The sequence below is a fragment of the Hyperolius riggenbachi genome, chromosome 1 (genome assembly GCF_040937935.1).
Source record: "Hyperolius riggenbachi isolate aHypRig1 chromosome 1, aHypRig1.pri, whole genome shotgun sequence".
NCBI lineage: Eukaryota > Metazoa > Chordata > Amphibia > Anura > Hyperoliidae > Hyperolius > Hyperolius riggenbachi.
In genome coordinates, this window is record NC_090646.1 from 479,630,977 (window position 1) to 479,636,976 (window position 6,000).

The 6,000-nt window shown below is 47.4% G+C and overlaps 1 long non-coding RNA gene across 2 annotated transcripts in view; it reads right to left on the bottom strand.

Moving 5' to 3' along the window:
- LOC137521828 (uncharacterized) overlaps positions 1 to 5,710 on the bottom strand; it is a 39,802-nt gene extending 34,092 nt beyond the window's left edge. For both annotated transcript variants that reach the window (XR_011022217.1, XR_011022218.1), the window contains exon 1: positions 5,675 to 5,710. This is a non-coding gene — a long non-coding RNA (uncharacterized lncRNA). The remainder of the gene's footprint in view (positions 1 to 5,674) is intronic.
- Between the last annotated feature and the right edge of the window lie 290 nt (positions 5,711 to 6,000).

Consider the following 6,000-nt stretch of genomic DNA (forward strand, 5'->3'; position numbering starts at 1 on the left):
GTGTCAGCTTTGTGCCCACTGGCTCCTTGTAACTGGCTGAGGACTCGGACCTCGTGCGTGATGTGCTGGTGCTGCTTAACCCACTGCTGGACGCTTGAGAGGTCATCCAAGTAATTATCTGGTCCTGTTCTTTTGGATCTGTGAGGGTTGTTGTCCTGGACAACATGGGCGGTATTGAGTGGGTTTTCTTGGGTGCTCCCCTGTGGCCTGTACGTGAACCGTCAGGGGAAACACCTCTTCCCTTGCCCCTCCCTCTTTCACCGGATTTCTTCCTCATTTCACTTATCCTTAAAGTACACGCTGACTGGCAGCAGTACAGTGGCAGTACAGAAATGCTATACAGTGGTGGGTGAGCGGTGTACCACTATTGCCAGCAGCGACACAGAGCACAATGCTATACAGTGGCGGGTGAGCGGTGTACTACTGTTCCCAGCAGACACAGAGTGGCAGTAAACAATGCTATATAGTCTGGCTGAGCGGTGTACACAGAGTGGCAGTACACACAATGCTATATAGTGTGGCTGAGCGGTGTACACAGAGTGGCAGTACACACAATGCTATATAGTGTGGCTGAGCCGTGTACACAGAGTGGCAGTAAACAATGCTATATAGTCTGGCTGAGCGGTGTACACAGAGTGGCAGTACACACAATGCTATATAGTCTGGCTGAGCGGTGTACACAGAGTGGCAGTACACACAATGCTATATAGTGTGGCTGAGCCGTGTACACAGAGTGGCAGTACACACAATGCTATATAGTGTGGCTGAGCCGTGTACACAGAGTGGCAGTACACACAATGCTATATAGTCTGGCTGAGCGGTGTACACAGAGTGGCAGTAAACAATGCTATATAGTGTGGCTGAGCCGTGTACACAGAGTGGCAGTAAACAATGCTATATAGTCTGGCTGAGCGGTGTACACAGAGTGGCAGTACACACAATGCTATATAGTCTGGCTGAGCGGTGTACACAGAGTGGCAGTACACACAATGCTTTATAGTCTGGCTGAGCGGTGTACACAGAGTGGCAGTAAACAATGCTATATAGTCTGGCTGAGCGGTGTACACAGAGTGGCAGTACACACAATGCTATATAGTCTGGCTGAGCGGTGTACACAGAGTGGCAGTACACACAATGCTATATAGTCTGGCTGAGCGGTGTACACAGAGTGGCAGTAAACAATGCTATATAGTCTGGCTGAGCGGTGTACACAGAGTGGCAGTACACACAATGCTATATAGTCTGGCTGAGCCGTGTACACAGAGTGGCAGTACACACAATGCTATATAGTCTGGCTGAGCGGTGTACACAGAGTGGCAGTACACACAATGCTATATAGTCTGGCTGAGCGGTGTACACAGAGTGGCAGTACACACAATGCTATATAGTCTGGCTGAGCGGTGTACACAGAGTGGCAGTACACACAATGCTATATAGTCTGGCTGAGCGGTGTACACAGAGTGGCAGTACACACAATGCTATATAGTCTGGCTGAGCGGTGTACACAGAGTGGCAGTACACACAATGCTATAGAGTCTGGCTGAGCGGTGTACACAGAGTGGCAGTAAACAATGCTATATAGTCTGGCTGAGCCGTGTACACAGAGTGGCAGTACACACAATGCTATATAGTCTGGCTGAGCCGTGTACACAGAGTGGCAGTACACACAATGCTATATAGTGTGGCTGAGCCGTGTACACAGAGTGGCAGTACACACAATGCTATATAGTGTGGCTGAGCCGTGTACACAGAGTGGCAGTACACACAATGCTATATAGTCTGGCTGAGCGGTGTACACAGAGTGGCAGTACACACAATGCTATATAGTCTGGCTGAGCGGTGTACACAGAGTGGCAGTAAACAATGCTATATAGTCTGGCTGAGCGGTGTACACAGAGTGGCAGTACACACAATGCTATATAGTCTGGCTGAGCGGTGTACACAGAGTGGCAGTACACAATGCTATATAGTCTGGCTGAGCGGTGTACACAGAGTGGCAGTACACACAATGCTATATAGTCTGGCTGAGCGGTGTACACAGAGTGGCAGTACACACAATGCTATATAGTCTGGCTGAGCGGTGTACACAGAGTGGCAGTACACACAATGCTATATAGTCTGGCTGAGCGGTGTACACAAAGTGGCAGTACACACAATGCTATATAGTCTGGCTGAGCGGTGTACACAGAGTGGCAGTACACACAATGCTATATAGTCTGGCTGAGCGGTGTACACAGAGTGGCAGTAAACAATGCTATATAGTCTGGCTGAGCGGTGTACACAGAGTGGCAGTAAACAATGCTATATAGTCTGGCTGAGCGGTGTACACAGAGTGGCAGTAAACAATGCTATATAGTCTGGCTGAGCGGTGTACACAGAGTGGCAGTACACACAATGCTATATAGTCTGGCTGAGCGGTGTACACAGAGTGGCAGTAAACAATGCTATATAGTCTGGCTGAGCGGTGTACACAGAGTGGCAGTACACACAATGCTATATAGTCTGGCTGAGCGGTGTACACAGAGTGGCAGTACACACAATGCTATATAGTGTGGCTGAGCCGTGTACACAGAGTGGCAGTACACACAATGCTATATAGTGTGGCTGAGCCGTGTACACAGAGTGGCAGTACACACAATGCTATATAGTCTGGCTGAGCGGTGTACACAGAGTGGCAGTAAACAATGCTATATAGTGTGGCTGAGCCGTGTACACAGAGTGGCAGTAAACAATGCTATATAGTCTGGCTGAGCGGTGTACACAGAGTGGCAGTACACACAATGCTATATAGTCTGGCTGAGCGGTGTACACAGAGTGGCAGTACACACAATGCTATATAGTCTGGCTGAGCGGTGTACACAGAGTGGCAGTAAACAATGCTATATAGTCTGGCTGAGCGGTGTACACAGAGTGGCAGTACACACAATGCTATATAGTCTGGCTGAGCCGTGTACACAGAGTGGCAGTAAACAATGCTATATAGTCTGGCTGAGCGGTGTACACAGAGTGGCAGTACACACAATGCTATATAGTCTGGCTGAGCCGTGTACACAGAGTGGCAGTACACACAATGCTATATAGTCTGGCTGAGCGGTGTACACAGAGTGGCAGTACACACAATGCTATATAGTCTGGCTGAGCGGTGTACTCAGAGTGGCAGTAAACAATGCTATATAGTCTGGCTGAGCGGTGTACACAGAGTGGCAGTACACACAATGCTATATAGTCTGGCTGAGCGGTGTACACAGAGTGGCAGTAAACAATGCTATATAGTCTGGCTGAGCGAGGTACACAGTGGCAGTACACACAATGCTATATAGTTTGGCTGAGCCGTGTACACAGAGTGGCAGTAAACAATGCTATATATAGTGTGGCTGAGCGAGGTACACAGTGGCAGTAAACAATGCTATGTATAGTGTGGCTGAGCGAGCGGTGTACTACTGTTCCCAGCAGCGACACACAATGACTGGGGGGGACCCTGGCTAGCGTGGCTGGAGAGCGAACTACCCTGCCTGCCTACCCAAAGCTAAACCCACAGAGAAATGGCGGAGATATGACGTGGTTCGGGTATTTATTTACCCGAACCACGTGACCGTTCGGCCAATCAGAGCGCGTTCGGGTCCGAACCACGTGACCCGTTCGGCCAATCACAGCGCTAGCCAAACGTTCGGGGAACGTTCGGCCATGCGCTCTTAGTTCGGCCATGTGGCCGAACGGTTTGGCCGAGCACCATCAGGTGTTCGGCCGAACTCGAACATCACCCGAACAGGGTGATGTTCTGCAGAACCCGAACAGTGGCGAACACTGTTCGCCCAACACTAGTTCTAATGACTGTTTATAACACCTATGCCACTTGTGTCGAAACCACTTAGTAAGCAAGCCACAGACTGAGCAAGCTCAGGTACTGAGTCCTGAAGCTGTCCAAATACCTCCTGTTACAGCTAATCCCTCCCCCTAGCTAATTGCCTGTCTGGTACAACAGTTAAAATGTAATCCCTCTGTAGTCCATATATCAAATGAAAGTTACAATGTCCAAGTGCTTAAGCCCTAAAATTAAAAGCAAATTTGTAGCTGGGATAAATCCTCTTCCTGATGTCACAAGTAGTACACTCCTGGCTAATATTTCAACAGCAGACCTCCACCAACACCCTTTGTGGTCCACTCACCGCTATCCTAGATGATGGTGTCATCAGTGGAATTAACTGGTCGCAGAGGTGGGGGACGACCCGGTAATGGTCCCAAGGCGTATATAGACCATTGGTTGGTCTAGGATAGCGGTAAGTGGACCACAAAGGGTGTTGGTGGAGGTCTGCTGTTGAAATATTAGCCAGGAGTGTACTACTTGTGACATCAGGAAGAGGATTTATCCCAGCTACAAATTTGCTTTTAATTTTAGGGCTTAAGCACTTGGACATTGTAACTTTCATTTGATATATGGACTACAGAGGGATTACATTTTAACTGTTGTATCATATATGTATTTATTAACCCAAACCCATTGAGGGGTATGAGTATCCTGAGCGCCAACCTCTTTATATATATTATCATTGTTTAAGAGGAGGCGAACGGGAGTGCTGCCAAAGTTTATCTTTCCTGAATTAGCTGTGAGCGCTTACCTCTTGTGGATATATAATTGCCTGTCTGCTAAGCAAACTGGAGGGAAAAGAAAAAAAAATATAAGTTTAAAAAGTGACACTTGCTGCTCTAGAGATCAGATGAACCGCAATCCACAATCCACCAGATATCACAACAGCAAAACACAATTTACAAACAACAGCAATGTATTATAATCAGTGCTCACAGTTCACAGTTCCCAGCAGTGAAGTGAAATCAGCCCTCCACCAGAATCTCAAATTAAAAATAAAAAAAACAAAAACATCAGAGCACATCTACTCTCACCGGTACCTTTAACCAGCTGTTTCAGGACTGTGTATTAAATAAACCAGAGGCTGCCAGAACATTCAGAGCCTGTCCTTTATTGTCATGTTAATACAATTCCAACTTTAGGTCCTATTCTACTATTTCCAGCCAAAATTATGATTTTTTTGGCCAACCATCCTCCAGCAGGCAGGGCAAAATAATTAAGCTCAGTGGCATGTACAGCCCTATGGAGGGGAGAGTGGACAGAGAGGCAGGAGAGCTCTCCACAATGTCTGAAGACAAAGCAGTTGAACGAAAAATTCTGTCACAGCTGACTGGTTATTGTCCACTTGTTAAAGGCAGAAGATGGGAATGTCTGTGTAGACATCAATCAGACTTTCAAATCAACAATGGAACAATTCTTTTGGCCTTAAATATATCATGCCTGTAGATACCTTCAGCAGCAATAGATCCTTAGTGTACCCAAGGCAAACCCCAGGTCACAAATCTTATAATTAACTAAGAGGAAGGAAGCCTCTGGATCCTGTAGAGGCTCCCTGTGCCAACCTCCGTTACCACTGGCGGATCCCCCAAAGAAATCCAAGAAGAGCGTGTTGGATTTCAGATCTGAGCTGAGCTCGGATGAAAACGGGCTCGTCTGCACTAGGGGGGAGGAGGAAACGGGAAGCTTCTGGAGGATTCAAGACTTTCCTCTTCTTTGGTATATACCTGATTTTTTACCCAATGTTTGCTTCGGGTTCACTATAAGCCCACCAAAACCCAGGCAGAAAAAGTGATTGCAGGGATCGCTTACCGCAATAAGAAAAACTGTCCTTTTCCACGAGCAGTTGATAAGCAGTGAAAAGACTGTTGACTGGCAACTGCTTGGTAACTGCTCACTGAGCACGCAGTTCACCCGCCTGTGGAAAAGGGCCCTTACAGCAGTTCTGATTTCATTCAGTAGCATTGGTATGTTTGCACATACTAGGAGCAGGACTGCTTCAAACCAACCAAAACTGCTCTGTGTGTACCAGTTTTATGGGTGTTCTAATCCAGTGCTTCCTAGCCCTACCCTCAAGTACCACCAACAGTGCACGTTTTACAGAAAACCACAAACATGCACAGGTGAGGTAATTAGTG